Below are 18,535 nucleotides of genomic sequence, written 5' to 3' on the forward strand. Positions count from 1 at the left end.
TAATGTGGTCAAACACACACACAGGAAGCAAAGATATTATACTTCTGACAATGTTATTCTGCATCTGTATATCATTATATTGTTAATGGCACGAGCCATCAAATGTAATTACATTTTGCATTAGGCTTACCATTTGTATCATACTGCCCATAATATGTAAATACCACAATTATTTACCCTTCCCTCTAGTCTAGTGCATAACTCAATCACTCACTAAAAGATTCCTCCTCAGTATCTTCGTTAGATTAAATGCACAAGTCCTCAGTTCAATTGAATCTAACACTGGTTCATTAAGTTCATGATTTATGTAAGAAGTCTTTCTTTTTTATTTCAAATCCTTATTCTCCTTCCAAAATCTCCTAATTGAGTTGAAAATGCATGAGACTATTACTTTTGGCCACAGTGTTGTAACATCAATAATAAAGATGATTTTTTCCATAGCAATTTTGCTGAACTGCAATGCTTTTGTTTTAAATAAGCATTTAAGTCAATGTGGGAAAAAAAGAAAATGAGAGGAGAAACACCAAATATGGATAATTCAATATTAAATTGTTATTGATATTCAACTCTTTTAACAGTATTTAATTAGTCATGCTTATAAATGCAAATAAAATGATGTCACCAGCTTTATAAATGTTTATATCAAGCCTATGTTAATAATGTAAAAGGAGTAGTTCACTTTTAAAAAAACATTTTTGCTGATATTTTGCAGATGACCCCCATGTAATCCAAGATATCCATGTCATTCTTTCTTCAGTCGAAAAGGAATTAAGGTTTTTGATGAAAACATTCCAGGATTTTTCTCCATATAATGGACTTCAATGGGAACCAAAAAGTTCAAGGTCCAAAAGACATTTTCAGTGCAAACGATTCTTTAAACGATTTCAGATGATGAATAAGGGCCGGTTCACATATCGCGTCTTTTGCGCGCTCAAGTTCGTTATTTCAAATGTAGGCGCGCGGTATGCGCGCTCATAATGGAAGCGGTGCGGTCGCGGTGCGACGCGCTCGTTTTTTCCATGCGCGTCCGCGCCGCGTCGAGATAAAAACATCTCAACTTTTCAGAATACCGCAAGCGCACCATATGCACACAATAGGTCATGTGACAAGAACCAACTGAAGCGCAACCGCCCTGGCGCTTTGGAAAATGCGGCGCGCCCAGCGTTTTCTACGCGTTTTTAGGCGGTATATGTGAATCCGGCCTAAGGGTCTTATCAAGCGAAACGATCACTCATTAACAAAAAAAAAAGGTTAAGTTTTAAGCTCAAATGGTCGCCTTGCTCTGTTCTGTGATGCGTGTTATTTGGTTCATTCAACGAACGAAATGATTCGAAATGATTATTTTAATCGCGTTATTTGGTTCATTCAACGAACGAAATGAACGAGTTCATTTTGATGAACGAGTTCGAATAGGAGAGTCACGAGCGCGTATCACAGAACAGAGCAAGGCGACCATTTGAGCTTATAAAACTTAAACTTTTTTATTTTCTTTTAAAATGAGCGATCGTTTCGCTTGATAAGACCCTTATTCATCGTCTGGAATCGTTTAAAGCCCTTTGAAAAGTTTGTACTGAAACTGTCTTTTGGACCTTGAACCGTTTGGTTCCCATTGAAGTCCATTATATGGAGAAAAATCCTGGAATGTTTTCATCAAAAACCTTAATTTCTTTTCGACTGAAGAATGAATGACATGGATGTCTTGGATGACATGGGGGTGAGTAAATTATCAGCAAAAGTTGTTTTTTTTAAAAGTGAACTACTCCTTTAAAATGATTTAATAGTTATGAATTTGATTATTGTGTATTTCGTTGCCAGTGCAGTGCGTTTCCATAGAGACTGCGCACACAGTTTTCTGATTGGCTGTGATATTTTTATTGATTTTGTCTCGTCTTTCTCGATGTGGTGTCTGGTTAGGACACTGTGTAATGAACCATGTGGGTCACATCATGACAATTACAGCATGATGCATCTTGTACATGCGACTGACATTATTAATATAATAACGTTGCGTAATTAGCATTTATATGTGACATATTACTTAAGGCTAATAGATACCTGCCACACCGAAGGGTACGATGGTGTTCAGATAAATGTCATCTTGGGAACAAGCCATAATCTGTACCAACTGAAAAATGAGTTTTGACCTACAGATGCTACATTACAATAAATGTCTTTTTCTTGCATTACAGAAAGACGCTCCTATTTCACCTGACCCAGTGCCTTACTGTGATCGCTTAAAACGATTTGAGTGTCTGTCGGCGAGAGTGATAAAGAGAGCTTCTGGGCTCAGAGTGGATATGTCATCTCCGTACTCTGTCTTTATTTTTCCAGAGAAAGACCGGGAGAGAGAGAGAGAAATAAAGGTTAAGTGACAGGGTCGGTCTGCATAGACATTGACTGAAGAAAAAATAATCAGAATGAGAGATGTTGGGGGAAAAAAAAAACAGAAGTCATTTGGAATTCTTTGACCAGGACACAAGGCCGCTGCGCTGTTACGTGTGTGTGTTGAGGCTGGATAAGCATGAGATAGATGACATGTTGAAGTGTGTGTGACAGGTTGGGAGGTGCGCATCTGTCCGCGCATGTGTGTGCAGGAGAGTGAGACTTTTGTTTGAGCGGGTGCCGATCCCATCCATCTCACTTAGCAGGCACGCATCCACATGTCAGCGTCAGCGGCATGGCAGCTTGCCCCAGAGGCCTTTGTGAGAATCTGATAAACACATCCGGTAGGGACCCGCGCGCCCACGTGCGTGCATCTGTCTGGCCTGCCAAAGTCATCAGGGCCACCAGGAAATGGCATTCAAATGGCATCAGATGAAACGTCTGTTTGCGGAACTCCGGAATATTTATTTATTAGTCAGGGTTATAATGATATAGAAAGAGGCTTCATGCTATTCAGGCTTTGGCATAACCGTAATTTCTGCACATTGCTTTTCACACTGAAATTATGTGACATCTTGAACCTTTAAATGCACAGATTTCACATTTGGCGCAGTAAAGCTATAATCACATGGCTGCATGATTCATCGAAATAAAACAGAAGTTACAAAGGCAGTGATTTAAATAAAGGGGTGGTATAATGCCCCCTTTTTTTCAATATATAGATAAGTGTCTGTATTTCCCAGAGTGTGTATGTGAAGTTTTAGCTCAAAATACCCCACGGTGATTTTTTTTATTTTTTTTTTTGTCGTTTTCTGTCTGTCCATTTAAATCCAAATGAACTGCTGCTCCCGGCACAGAGGACGGGGTTTTGTGTGTGTGTGTGTGTGTGTGCTCTGATTACCTCACACAGACTAAAATGTCAGAAACTGTCAGAACCTTTTATGATTAAACTGGAGACGGACAATGATGGAGAGACTCAAGAAGTGACAACATACAATATGTACATTTTAGGGTTAGTGATGTCACTAATGTAATGTTGTGTAGTCCCTACTAGCCGTTTGTTGTAGCTAGTCCTTAAACTATTTCTTTAAATGCAAATATCATCCTTTGCTTTGAACGTTGAGCGTTGTAACTTTGCAGATGTTGTTTCAAACAGCAACATAAGTTAGAAAAGGGGAAATATATGCACTGCATGTTTCAGAGTAAAAGGTGGCACTGCGTTCGTACTCATCATCTGTGATGTTTGCAGCATCCCAGAGTGAATGCTGAATCTCTGTGTCTGCTTTGAGTTTTGGTCGCTGTTAACACACACTTGACATGCTGCAATCCTCTTCCTATACTTTTTAATGAGAACTGCTTATCATGAAAATAAACCATCGAAATTAAAGACTTATGGTTTGACTTTTGAAAATGAAGAAATTAAGACTGCAATTATTATAATTAATAATATTGTAACTTTACAGTTGTAATGTAAAATTAAATAATCATTAAAATAATAATAATATTTTTTTAACAAATTGGACAGCCCTACAAACAAGCATGCAGTATTTTTTTTACTCAAATATTTTATTTTATACGTTTTTGGTGTGTATGTGTGTTAGTGTCACTCTTTTCATAGTGAGCAGACTGGTGTGTAATTGCATGTCAAAAGCAGAACTGTTTTTGATAGAAAACTGTGGGACTGGAGTACAGACAGCACATACAGTACAAGTAGTAAGCCTGCTATATATTTGCATTGCATTTGAATAAATCAATGGACATATGCTAAATAAACCCCAGTAATCTATATGTATTTAGTGTTTGTGTCAAACAGTGCCCAGCGAAAGAACTGGTCATGATTTAGATTAGACATTTCGAGAGTTAGTAGAGACATTTCGTATTCACTTTATAGCCCTTAATCCTGTAATTGTGGACAAAGGTGGGCACAGAGGACTCAGGTGTGATCCTAATTTTTATTTATTATCAATATTATATCACTGTCTTCGCTAAAGTTTTTTCTATCCATTTATGGTGGTGTTTTATTATTTTGGGGGTATTTTTGAATTTATTTACTTCAAAAACTACCATATTTTCTATGTAAATGAATTACTATGTAGTTTTATTTTTGTAAATTTTTTAACTACATTAAAATATCATTCCAATAAGTTATTAATAGAGCTAAAACCTAAAGATGAAGTGACTTTGCGGTCACCTGGTGTGTTATTTTGGCTTAATTTAGAATGATCAATTACACTTTTTCTCATTCATTTCTATAGGTGCCCATTTTTGACCCAAATACAAGATTAAGGAGTTTTTTTTTCACCCACTTAATATTGTAAAATTGAGTAAAAAAAAATTGTTTGTGTTCAGGAGGCAAACTTAGGAAAAGTAGCCAAGTCTTGGCCCGCTCAGATCAAGGGTAGTATTTTTTAAAAATAAATCTCAACTATTTTGCCCACATTTGTCCAGAATACGGTTTTAGGGTTAATACAAGAATTTCAGTGTGAAGTGTGGAAGCTACTATAGTTTTTTTGTTGTTGTTTTTTAGCTGTTTTGACTATTGATTTCTTCGGGTCCACTTAACAAATTATTCATGGGCAAAACAATCCACATTAGAAAGAAATGTTGTCTAACCAATTATATACCACAACTAAATTTATAACACTGTGAAATTAGCTGAAAATTTAGGCTTATAATTTCATTCTGTCCAAAAGTAATAAGTAGCCTATTATATAACTGAATATATATATATATATATACGTATATATAACTTGAGAAAAAAAAATGCCACAAACATATAGAACTAAAAAAAGAATAGAACTTGCTTGTGTTCGATATACATCAGGCAGTCAGTCAAACAATCTCTTGGTAATCTGGGCTTTGGGATACTTTTGGTCTTTCAAAATGTATCCAAAAGTGCAGAGGCTGTGGTCTGGTTCTCATAATTTTGACATTCTGTCATATTTGTTCTACTAGATTCAGTTTTAGCTTTGAGATTTAACAGTTTATTTTGTGTTTCCCTTATTTCAGAGGGATACTTCTATCTCTCTCTCTTTCTCCGCAGTGTGGGGGTTTGGGGAAGTGTTCACGGCCTCAGGCGGTATAGAGGTGTTTCATTTTCTCTGGATAATGGTCCTGGAGCAGTATGGTTTCAGCTGTAACACGTGCATGAACACACACACACACACACACACACACACAAGCAAGCTCAAATGAATGGGAAAACAATTTGCTTAAATCAAACCAGTGTTAAAATTATGCAACAGTGTAACAAAGCGTTGAGACGGAGGAAGCTGCTGGAAAGGTTTCCTTGTATATCAAAAACATAGTATTTACTGCAAACAGATTCGGCACACAACACACACTGTACTGCATCCCAAATGTTTTTCTTTGACATGTTTTGATTTCAAATGCAATTCTGAATCAGCCGAGAGCTTCAAGAAAAGTCTGTGAGGCATGTCTGAATGAATATGCCAGTAAAATGATCAAATTTGGTGGCATTGCTTGCATTTCTTGCCTATTACAAAGCATATAGCTGTTTATAGTGTAATTTTGGATGACAAACAGGAAGGGAGGAAACACAGGATTGTTTTTTTTATAACAGGGTTTTATATATTAACATACAGTAACGTGCATTCTTTTGTTGTCAGTGTCATTTGCACATTTAAATGGTGCTGTCTAGAAAGGTCTTGAAACAGTTTTGTAATCTTTTTAATTTTAGTTTTTATTTTTGCATGTGAAAAAGTACTTAGTGCAGTAATTTAAAAGCCAAACAAAGATCTCAGCAACTTCAGGACTTAGCAAATACCAAAAATTCAGTGTGATGAATGTTTTCTTTTGTCATTACAATTTTTAATTGTAATTCTGTACACTTTGCCCTTTTTTCACTTTTAGCCTGAACCTGTTTAAATCTTCATTAATTGTGCAGGTAACATTGTATTTTTATTAAACACTTTTTTTTTAAATAAATCAAATCATGTGTGCATCCAACCAGATGTTACCATTACAAATTGAATACCAGTTTATCCCGTTGTAGCCGCCAACAGAACGTATAAACTACACTTCCAGGTTCCTCCGAACCACATTTCTTGTAAATTTTCTCCTGTTCAGCAAACTCCTTTTTAAGATGTTAGACGTAATGTTAGACAGAATGGAGTCTATTGGAAATATCGGTACCCCCTTGACTTGGTTTCTGTCGTACTTTACAGTTTCGAATTAAGCAGTTTCGTTCAAAGCCTTCGTATGTCAATACAGGTGTATGTCAATACAGGGCTCAGTATTGGGTCCTCTTTTGTTTATTATTTATTTCTTACCCCTTGGTAATATTTTTAGGAAATTTGGTATTCAATTCCACTGCTATGCAGACGACACCCAACTTTACCTGTCTTCCAATCCAACCTCTACTTTTCCTCCATCTGTCCTCTCAGATTGTTTTAAAGAATGGTTTACTTCAAATCTTCTTAAACTCTTCTAAAATTCTTCTTGTTGGCTCAAAAACCAATCTGACAAAATCCACATATTCTTCTGTGAATATTTAAAACTTACTACTGTCTTTATCTAAACAAGTTAAGAGTCTGGGGGTCATCCTTGACAGTACTCTCTCATTCGAAGCACACATAATAACAGTGCCATTCGCTCTGATTATTTCGTCCGGCTCTCATTAAAGAGCACAGCAATTCTTGTTCATGCTTTAGTCACTTAAAGGAACACTCCGACTTTTTGGGACTTTAGCCTATTCACCTTACCCCCCAGAGTTAGATAAGACCATACATACCTTTTTCATCTCCGTGCGTGCTATAAGTCTGTTTGACGCACCCACCGCTAGCCTAGCTTAGCACAAAGACTGGATGTGAATGGTTGCAGCTTTCATACTAATCCAAATGAGTGACAAAATAACGCAAACGTTTTCCTATTTACATGTTGTGGTTTGTATAGTCACAGAGTGTGCAAATATCAAGGCCATATGAGACACAGACATCTTTTAACCGTATAAATACTATATTTTCTGAAGGGGAAGCACTGCTACTTGGGCAGAGTGATAACAATCACCTAAGACGCACCGTGACGAGGAGCAGAGAGTTCGCTTCGCTCAGCGTTGGAATAAAGAGTCAGCAATTACTAACGTTAGATAGAAAAGCAAGGTTTATCATGGGTGTTTGCTTTATTGTATGAGCTGTGACAATAAACAGGGGAGACCAGGTAATACAGTACCATGTTTCATTGATTTCCAACCAAAAACGCACCCAGATTTATAAATATCACATGAATAAATAATTATTATTACAGGAATCAATATATTTTAAATGCAATTTATTAGCTGAACCAAATGTATTCAACAGTAAATACATTTGCCTATATAATATACAGTATTGCATTACTATAGGATAGAATAAGGGGAAAGTAATAGCACAAATTGTTTTTGCACAATGAACTCACAGCCTATCGTACCCTTTTGCACGCTCAAGTTCGTTATTTCCATGGTGATTTCAAATTTAGGCTACTAGGCGCGCCGCGCGCAGGGTGCAAGTTCAACGCGGTAAACGCGCTCTTTTTTTTTTCCCAAGCGCGTCCGCACCGCATCAAGATAAAAACATATTCATACCCTAATCATATAATAGTGTCACTGACGTTACATTAGATCTGGCTAAAGGCACTGTTACAGTAGGTCATCTAAAAACATAACGGAACACTTACCTCAGCCGCAGGTGATCCACTTGTCCTGTCTGTGCTATCGATGGGATGGCCGTATCCTTCAGCACATTATGGTCCGTGTGGCAAATTCCATTTTTTCAAAATAGTCGTCCTCATTGAAATGTACCGAGCAAACATAATGTCCCTTGATAATCTTAGGTGTGTTTGGATAAATATCCAGAGTAAGTTATCCATTTCTTCATCCAGTCAGCGTTTTTAGTTGGAATTCTGTGAAACGTGGTATTACCTCCCCTGTTTACAGTCGCAGCTATTTACAATAGAGCGAAAACCCATGACTCTAAACTACGCTTTTACTATTTATAAATTGCTGACTCTATTACCCAAACACCGAGCGAACTCTCCGCTCCTCACCACGGCGTGTCTCCGGTGATGCGGTTATTACGCCGTCAAAGTAGCAGTGCTTCGCCTTCAGAGAATAGTTCCCAGGTTTTATACGGTTAAAAGATGTCTGTGTCTCATTTGACTTTGTTATTTGTACATTATGTGACTATACAAATCACAACATGTAAATAGGAAAACGTTTGCGTTATTTTGCCACTCATTTGGATCAGTATGAAAGCTGCAACCAGTCACATCGAGTCTTTGTGCTAAGCTAGGCTAGCGGTGGGTGCGTCAAACAGACTTATAGCACGCACGGAGATGAAAAAGGTATGTATGGACTTATCTAACTCTGGGGGGTAAGGTGAATAGGCTAAAGTCCCAAAAAGTCAGAGTGTTCCTTTAACGTACTGTATATATTATTGCAACACTCTTTTTTATGGACTGCCTTCAAAGCTACTACACAAACTTCAGCTAGTACAAGAACTCAGCAGCTCGAATCATCTACAGAACTCCTCTAGCTGAACACATTACTCCCATATTACACTTACACTGGCTCCGGGTTAAATATCGTACTGATTTTAAAATTCTTCTTCTTTCTTACAATGCACTCAATCTTGCCCCTTCATACTTATCTGACCTTCTTCATAGTTACTCCAACTCAGACTTTACGATCATCTTCTTCAATCCCACTTGTTCTCCCTTGAACTCGCACTACTTCTATGGGGTCCCAAGCCTTTAGTCATGCAGCTCCTTATTTATTGAACCTCCTTATACTGTATATTGAACAAGTCTTCGTGTTTTTAAGTCTCGCCTTAAGACCCATCTTTTTCGGCAGGCTTTTATGTGATCACTTTTATATTTTAATGCTGGTATACAGGCTGTAATAATGAGTATTTGTTTATTGTTGGTTGTTTTATTGTGTTTGTAAGGTGTCCTTGAGTGTAATGTAAGGTGCCTATAAATACATGTATAATAAGATGCTTTCATTGATCGCGCCATATTTCTTGTTCCCTTGCCACAGTGACTCCAGAGTGTGCCAAATCTCCTCCTCTGAATCACCAGTAATTCCACTCCTTCCTCTGCTAATCAGAAGGTGAGAGTATGTCAAACTGATTTGGCCTTAATTGGTCTGACGGTAAATTTCTGATTTGTCATGCCCAATTATTCCTTATTAATTTCCACATCCAATGACTCTCTGCTGCCAGCCCTCTCAGCAGCTGGTGTCAGAGTAAAATTGGACAGATTTAGAGATTTTCAGTCTTGTTATTCATCGCCTTATCAATATGTCATCTGGAGATTGGACACATCAGTATGACTTGAGGGGGAGAAATCATCTACTGCCATGTTTGCTTCACATCAAACAATGAGACTCGCACAAATAGTGGTTTGTACAGACTGCTCTGAGTACAAGGAGGAGTCATTGTTGAGTTCTGCTGCGCTTTTAATGAAGACTAGTCCCTTAGTGATTATTTATGCCAATGCAATTGAGGTCAGCAAAGATTCTAACCAATATGAAGATTCTGATGTGATGGAAGATTAGCAATGATTGTTTTATTTTGTATAATTGTACGCACTGAATGCATTTAGATGGTATTAATTTTAATTCTGCACTGTAAAAATCAATAGCAGCTCTGTTGCTAAATGGGGAAGATGTGGTTTGTGGGAAAAGAGTGCTTTTGAGACTATGTCTAACCCTGTGGAATATATTTGCTCAATGATATCATGTTTACTTGCTGTTCTTTTAAAGATTCAGTGTCATGAACTTTTCAAACTCCAGTGTTTAATTCTTCTTTGGAAGTACAACCACTTATCGATACCCATTTTATGATTCACAGAAATGACATTAGATTTCGATTTAATTTGATTTTATATCGATTCATTTGGGTACTTTTCATTTACGATGCCTATTTTGCTTACATATAAAAGAATATTTCCCTCCAGCTATTACTTTAAATTATATAAGGAAACTTCTAACTTGATAGGCCAACATTTTGAAAAATGTTCACAAATTAACAGCAGAGCCCTATGCAATTTAAAATAAATTTATTTAGCAAATAATAATCAATAATCAAAAACTGAACTTTATATTACATTTCCTGTGTGAAGCTTTTATTGTAAAAACTAAAATAAATTCTTAACATATGATCACTAGGGTTGGGAATCGAAAATCGATTCCAATTATGGAATCAGACACTTAAGTCCTGTGTGCGCATTTTAATGTGTTTTTAAATCATTAAAGTGCAAGAATTATTATTATTATTATTTTTTTTGCAAAAATATTTCTTAGTGTGACAGTTAAAGTGTTAAAGTGACAGAAGCCTAATAAACCATTACGTTTCATTATCGTTAATAACAAACGTAAAATCAAATCAGTCACTGATCTTGACTGAATAACTTTTGTTACTTTAAGGATTAATCAGTTTTTTTTTATAAAAAGGAAACTGTGCAGTGTTATTTTACATTTGATTTAAATTTCTGAACTTTTATAGTTTTTAACCATTGTATTTATTTGTGAAATTACTAATTTTTTTTATTTATTCTTATTGTATTACTGACTGAATCATCTTCAATAATGTTTGAAATTTTTTTATTAGATGCCTAGCTCATTTGTTAATTGTTCTTTAGTCTTTTTTTTTTTTTGTCATGGTATTTAGCTGCAACAAAATGTTTGCAAATCTCAATTTTTCTTTTATTACCATATTGGAACCGAAACCGGGAATCGTCAAGAATCAAAATTAAAATTAAAACGATACCCAACCCTAATGATCACTTCAGTTATAAACTCACATGAATGGAATGGAAATACAGTAACTCAAGAACCAAAGTCATTTGTTCGAGAATCAGAATCAGGCTACACTGGTTGTGCTGTGTATTTTTGATTCACTAAGAAGAACCTGTTTATTAGAGTCATTTGTTCATGATGAATCAGACTAAAAGTCACACTGTGTTGTTGCATGCAGTTTGTGAAGACAACTCAACTGAAAGATGTACGTATATTTCTGTCGGTTTATGAAACAGGCCCTATTAATCACATTCAATTCAGACTTTAAACTGTGGTAAAATATAACTTACTTTTGCTGTAACTGTAATTGAAATATCAATATTTATAACCACACCAAGTTGGAATTGTTAAATGTGGCAGCCTAGAAACACAATGTTAAGTCCCATCAGATTGATAAAAACCCTTGCACCATGACTCTCGGGTAAACCAATCAGTTCTGAGAAAGGTCTTGGCCTTTTTATGAAATATTCATCAGACGGTCAGTGAACAGTCTGTGGGTGGGCTCTCTGAAACCCCGAGCTGATCTCACTAATTAAAGTGTAAATTAAATACGCAAGTATTTGAGTATACACTGAGTATGTTTACCGCTAAATTGATACCATTATTTGTAGCTTGTGTTTGCATGTCTACATTCCCAGACCCGCAAGTTTGGGATACTCATTGTGCCTTATCCTTAACCACACACGGCAACTATAAGCACGTGAGTCTGTGTTTACAGTCAGTACGTGTGTTCGCATGGCACAACTCATTAAAAGAGCATTAGCGCTTGTATTTGTCCAGTGCTGTCATATGATTTCGGCAGGCCTGCGTTCAGGGGAAGCAGATGGCAGGAGGGTTAGTGAGATCCGAACACTCCAAATCTCATTAAGTCTCGTTTCATCCCTCTGCAGTTTACTCTTGTGAACACTCAACCAGAAGCCTCAGAAATGCCAGAGTGCATTTATATCAAACGTTAGACTGAGATTTGTGTCCTTTGGCAGGGGAGAGTGACACTGGAGAAAGCACGAGGCCGCATCTGGTCTTAAAGTGCCAGTTTCTAATCTACACCTGTCCAAAAAATGGTGTTTATCATGCAAATGCTATTACGCAGGTTTACCTGTTTAGGATCATGTACCACTGCCTTGCTTGTCAGATGCCAGAGTTGTTGTCAAAGGCCTGCTCTTTTTTTTTCTCTTTAAAGCTATGTGTACTTTTTTTCCACTGCTAGAGATCGCTAATCTCTTACAGTAACAAAGGCATAGGTTGATGACGCATAAGCAGAATTATGGAAATGATGGATCTAATAATGTTTATGGATGAGTGAATACATTGATGTTTTTAACAAGAAGCAGGGCGCGATTGCTAATAATAAGAGACAGATATCAGTGCCACATGCGAGTCCCGCGGATATAAAGGAATAAGGAAATTTCATTCTACCGAACCCGCAAGTGCTGTATTAATACTTACACAGGTCAGTTTATTAGATGACAACACTAAACTGCATTTGAGAGTGTTGAAAGTTATGTTATTCTGTGTTAGTTTGTCTGTATGAGACTAGCAGTAAGGTAGATCAACATTAGAATAATACACTAATCATTTCTTCAAGTTGATTATTATAATATTGATTAGTTTTATGTACATTTGATCACCTGTCTAATAAAGTACATGCGAGAATGGCGTCTCTGTCAAGTCTAAGTTTGTCACGGAGCTTCCGGTATCTCGAAAACACCATGCTGATTTTGATCCTCGTTTTAGTTCGCCTTTTGTCCCAAACTCTGCTTGCCATGGTCCATAATGTTTGGACGAAACAACAACAGCGTGAGTTTGCCGTTAGACGTAACGCAGTGTTGTCCATGTCTGTCGCCATGGTTGCTATGGCAGTACGAGCGGAAACCAGAGATAACGCGGTGTCACAGTGTTTGGTTTGTGTTACCCTGGGTAACCACTAGAGGTCCTCTTCCCGCACGGTGTCCTATACACTTACTACATTTCCCATCATCCTGTTTTGTTACTCTTTGTTCATTGCACACAGTTGTTTCGGTCACCTTGTTAGTGTCTGTATATATACCCTGTCTGTCTCAGTGTTTGTCACGGAGTCCTTGTAGTCCCCACACTTCCGGAATCTGTTCTGCCTTGTTTCCCATGTGTTTCTAATGTTTTTGGATTGCCTTATTGGACTTTTGACCCTGGCCTGGACTGTTTGTGGGTATGGAATAAACCTTAATAAATATTGCTATGGGATCTTACGTTTCCTGTGTATGTGTATCGTGACGCGTGGATGTTACGTCATTGAAAGGCGACAAGTGAACAGGGATGAAATTGGAATTTCTCTGAAATTAAACATCATTGGGAACTTTTGGGATATTGTAAGTACACAACTGCAGGAAAAATATCACACTGTGCGAGTGATTTTTTTTATATTAAAAATCTTGCATATTGTAGCTTTAAGGTGGTGTGGTTGAAACTGCTAGGGATAGAAGGTTACTTTGATCGCCTTGCAGGGCCAACCACCCCTGCTGGGAAATGACCAACACCTCACTGGTAACGAGTGAGAAAGTGCGATCGAGTGATACCAGAGGTGTTTGTTGCTGTAGATCAACATGGAGGCCAAATAAGGGGAAGGAACATTTAAAGGGATAGTTCACTTTGAAATGAATTTTTGTTATGTTTTAGCTTACCTCAAGGTCATCCAAGATATAGGTGTCTTTGTTTTCACAGTATTTTCAATTTTGGTATTTTTCGGTCAAAGCGTTGTTGTCTGTCAGTCATATAATGGAGATTTAGGGGGTCCTCCCTCACTTCACCTCAAAGAGCATGCACAGAGAAGTCAAAATTAAACATGATTGAATGACTCATAAATGTAAGTACACATTGATGGCCTAAGACACGAAACGAGCGGTTTGTGTGAGAAAACGAACAGTATTTATATCGTTTTTACCTCATGTAACCACAGCCACGTCCAAGTCATCTGACGGCACGGAAGTGATCGTTTGTGCGTCGACGTCACTCATTGTTTACACAGAGATTTAGGAAGTTTTCCCTTTCACTTAAACATATTTAGATATCTCGAAATCGTGTTCCATTGCAATTTCGTCTATATCTAAATATGTTTAGATCTTTACAGTGAAAGGTGAAGATCTAAATTGTATAACAGTAAAATACAACAAATAAATAAATATCTGAAAAATGTATAGAGTAGACAGTAATTGAGTGAAAGTGTACAATATAACATCTTACTTTTAATTGTCAAAAATGATCTATCTACTTTAGCATGCATGCATCAACAAGCACAACATAATGTGCTTGTAATGTTTCCATTAAAATGTAATCATTTCTTTCTAAATAATTATATTAAAGTTTAGGAAGCAATTAGTCATTTGCTTCAAATTATTTCAAAGCGATTTATACACAACCCCTCTGGAGGCCAGGTGCCTTGCAAGGTCACAATAAAGGGTTTAATAGACCTTGTTCAGAGCAGAACCATGACAAGTATAAATCAATGCTGTGAGGGATAGGCTCAATGGCATCTGCTGTAAAAACCTGTATAAATCTCCTAGATAATTTGTAATTTCCCACAGCTTTTTGTCTATTGAAAGTTCTTGGGAAAATATTTTTGCAGTCAGCAGAACAATCCAAAAAACCCACTGAAGAGATCCATCACAGCCGCGCTTTCATTCCCGTTAAAAATCAAAGATGGCGCTTCTGTGAATAAGGTCTATTGGGGTTGAAAAGGGAGGCTTCAAACTTACCAGTCGAGGTCCGCTAGGCCAAACCTCCCCCAGTTTCCACTGTATCTTTTTATCCTTTCTGAAGAAGAGATGCTTGGTTCAGTAGGTGTTTATAGTAGAATCCTCCCATAACCCTTTACATCCAATTGGTGCTTTCACACTGCTTCAGACTGCTGTCAATGACCTGATTTCACCTAACACAGAAAGACTGTCTTGCCCCACTTGGATATCCAAGACTTACATGACATGTAGAGATAGAGATTTAGTTGATGATGCTGAACACAAAGTGAGATTTTATTTACAGTTTAACTGGATGTTGTAAGTTTCTCCCTTGAGCTTTCTGCAGAGCTGTAGCTTCCAGGTTCTTTCTTGACTACAATGAGGAGAGAGCGTCTCTTCCATAAAAGTAACGCTTATTGCAGCACTATTGTATCCTTTGGCCTGTGGATACATAGGTGTGACAGACAGAGGCGTAAAGAGAAACAAGAAAAACTGCAAGAACAAGGAAGGTGATTCCTTTGATGTTCTCATATCGCCAGCCTCCTTTAAGTCCCCACAATTTTTTTTCTTCATTCCTTTGCCGTATCTGGTTTCTTTTTTGTTCACGCACAGGCTGAATGACAAGTTCCAGAACAACTTAAAAGTTAACCTTAACTTCTCAGACATACCTCCTACTCACTCCCAATACAAAACTCATTTCACATAACTTAATTACTAAATTGTGTGTGTGTGTGCATTTACTAAATCATCTCGAAAATGCATGTACAGTTATTAAAAAATCTGTACTTGCAATAATTTGTTTCTTTTTAAATATGAATATTTTCTGTAAAAATATCTGAAAATATTGTTCCTGTCATATCTGGTTGTATTGGAGTGTTTAGATACAACTGGGCTTTTTTTGGAGATAGATTTGCTTTTTATCTATCTGAAACGCATCCATGTGGCATTATCAGCCAATTAATCTATTTGGAAGAAAATAATTTTCTTTATAAACGCATTTGGGACTTTTTAAAAAAAAAATCAGATTGTTTTGGTATTTGGTACTGATATCTTTCAGTAAGGACTTCAGCTAAATGTGTGTGTGTGTGTGTGTGTTTAAAGGTTCATTGTTCTGTAATGAAATGAATCCCGAAAGTGCTCCGGGTTGCATTCCACATACTTTCCGCCCACATTTAACAGTCATGCATGTATGCACGCATATACATTATATTCCCCCATGAAGACAGCTCATTGTTTTGTAATCCCGGCCCTCCTTAAAGCGACATTAAAAAGCTGGGATTACACGGTGTCACGTTGTTCTGTTCTGTTCTGTCTGCAGTAATTATGGCATTTTATGCACTTTTACAGAATGATTAGCTTTTCTGTAGCATCAGTTTAAAGAGTTTTACAGAGAATGACAACCTGCTTTACTAAGACGTAGATCACCACACGGCTTTGAGAAAGGGTGAAAGAAAAACTAGGCATTTGATAAAGCATGCATTGGTTAATTCATTGGGGTCTAATTTGTGTTTGTCAATCGTAGGCTTTAGGTTGATTTTATTTGGCATCATTGCTCATTGACCCAAATAAATGAGATTTTAGCAGTGTATTCAGTTTGTATGTGAAAGAAATGCAAATGAACCAGCAATTCACAGAGACTGAAAGCTCTAAGTAGGGCCTTTTGATGCTTTGACAGTTTGCAGATTTTTTTTTTTAATTTCTTACACGTGTTAACAATTACTGCCTTTCAACTACAGTCTTGCACAAAAGCCTCCTGATGGTCGTTGCTGTGCCTAATGACGTCTGTAGGGTCTCACATTTTGGAAACCCACCCCACTCAGCACTGGTTATGAATAACGTATGGGCAGGTGTATGCTAGACTAGTTGATGTGTTTCCTTCATGAATATATCCAGCAGCAGGTCAGTTGTGCTTTAGAAAAAATAATCGCAGCCAAGTGTGGTCAAAATGTTTAAGGAGTAAATAGTCTCATAAAACTATTTCTGAACTTGGTGAACTCTTCTGGATTTCGTTATGTCCAGAATTAAATGTTATTGTTCCTCACGTTCAGCTACAGAATAAATAAATGACTTTATTCTTTCTGGGAAACATGCCCGTAACAATTTATTTAAATATATACATATATAAATGTTTGCACATTTCTTTATTTTGTAGTTTTAACAAGACCCACAGACACATCTCTAAAAATAATATAATAAAAGCTTGGCGGCGGAGCCGCACGTATAAATACAATTGCGCTAGCTCTGCTATCCAAGAGTAAGAGACACCCCCACCACCTGCTCTCTGTTGTACCAGGTTTTGGTTTAAACCTGCTTGTCTTTGAAACAGTCTCATGGGAGTAATTAAAATATTGTCTCATCTCATGGAATGTTTTTAGAAGTTTCTATGGCTGACAGATGGTCCGTAGGTACCAAAACAAGAGTTGCCTTTTGTCTTGGACGATTGAACATTTGAAACAAATGGCACCAAGCAATTGCCAAGCGTTTACCAGTAATGAGATTGGGAGTGTGGGGTGTGGATTTCCGATCGCCAGGAAGCCATTTTATTAAGGTTAGAGACTGGGTAGTAATTAAAGAAGGATTTCACAAAGAATACCTAAAACCAGGTTAATGCCTTTGAGGCTCTACACATTGTAAGCAGAAAGATAATTTGGCTTTAAAATTATATTGTAGCACTGTATGTATTTTTATTTGCTTCAGATAACCTAAGTTGCTTCAAACTGTGTCCGATTGTTGAGTACTGCTGCCCATAACATTAAAGTAGAGCGGTCACATAGAGTTGAGATTTCAGAAGCTTTTGTGTCTAATAATTACTCAAATTACAAACCACATTATGTTTAAATAGGTCAAATCAAAACCGGACTGATTCAGTTATTCTCAACTGACTGAATTCTGCCGTTTCAGCACCATGGACAGAGGCATACGTATCAGGACGCACTTCCTCAACAAAACGGAGATTTGTGAATATGAAGCCTGAGTACTGCACTGCTAAAACAGGTATTGCATGGTTATGGTTCTTGTTTTATAATTTTAAAAATGTGTAGCCTACATTCAACATTGTTTACAAAGCTTTGTAGCATACGGCGCTTTTCCACTGCTGGTAGGGCTCGGTACGGATAAGACGCAGCACGTTTCGGCTCGCTTCGCTTCTCCACTGCATGGCACGGCACGGCTCGGTTCGCTTTAGCTCGGTTGCTTTTCCACTGCAGTTAGTACCGCATTAAAGTGGATGGGATTAGTTTAAAAGCAGTCGCTACAGCGATGGCTGTTACTGGCTATTTAAGTCTAGCGGGTTTGGTTTCTCACGTCGCAAATACGACGACACTGGTAGTGACAATTCTTTCTGACCAATCAGTGATCTACAGTGTTTCACGTCACATTTTAGTACCGGTTCGGTACGCTAGGAACCTAAACAGACCACGTACCATTTAAAACGAGCTGAAGCAAGCCGTACCGTACCATGCAGTGGAAATGCGCCATAAGTGAGCCGAACCGAGCCGTACCGTACCATGCAGTGGAAAAGCGCCAATACATTCATCGTAGTTTATCATAGTATATACTTACCCACATCATGTCATCCCAAACCTGTATGAGTTTCTTTATACTGTTATACTGTACATTTTGGAAACCCACCCCACTCAACACTGGTTATGAA

At 37.4% G+C, this 18,535-nt stretch overlaps 1 long non-coding RNA gene across 1 annotated transcript in view; it reads left to right on the plus strand.

The window, feature by feature from the left end:
* LOC148981750 (uncharacterized) overlaps positions 1-17,871 on the plus strand; it is a 28,926-nt gene extending 11,055 nt beyond the window's left edge. Inside the window, exons 3-4 of the long non-coding RNA XR_016168196.1 lie at positions 9,416-9,487; positions 17,785-17,871. This is a non-coding gene — a long non-coding RNA (uncharacterized LOC148981750). The remainder of the gene's footprint in view (positions 1-9,415; positions 9,488-17,784) is intronic.
* Positions 17,872-18,535: the final 664 nt, after the last annotated feature.

This window comes from Pimephales promelas, chromosome 4 (assembly GCF_988280905.1).
Source record: "Pimephales promelas chromosome 4, fPimPro1.hap1.1, whole genome shotgun sequence".
Classification (NCBI taxonomy): domain Eukaryota; kingdom Metazoa; phylum Chordata; class Actinopteri; order Cypriniformes; family Leuciscidae; genus Pimephales; species Pimephales promelas.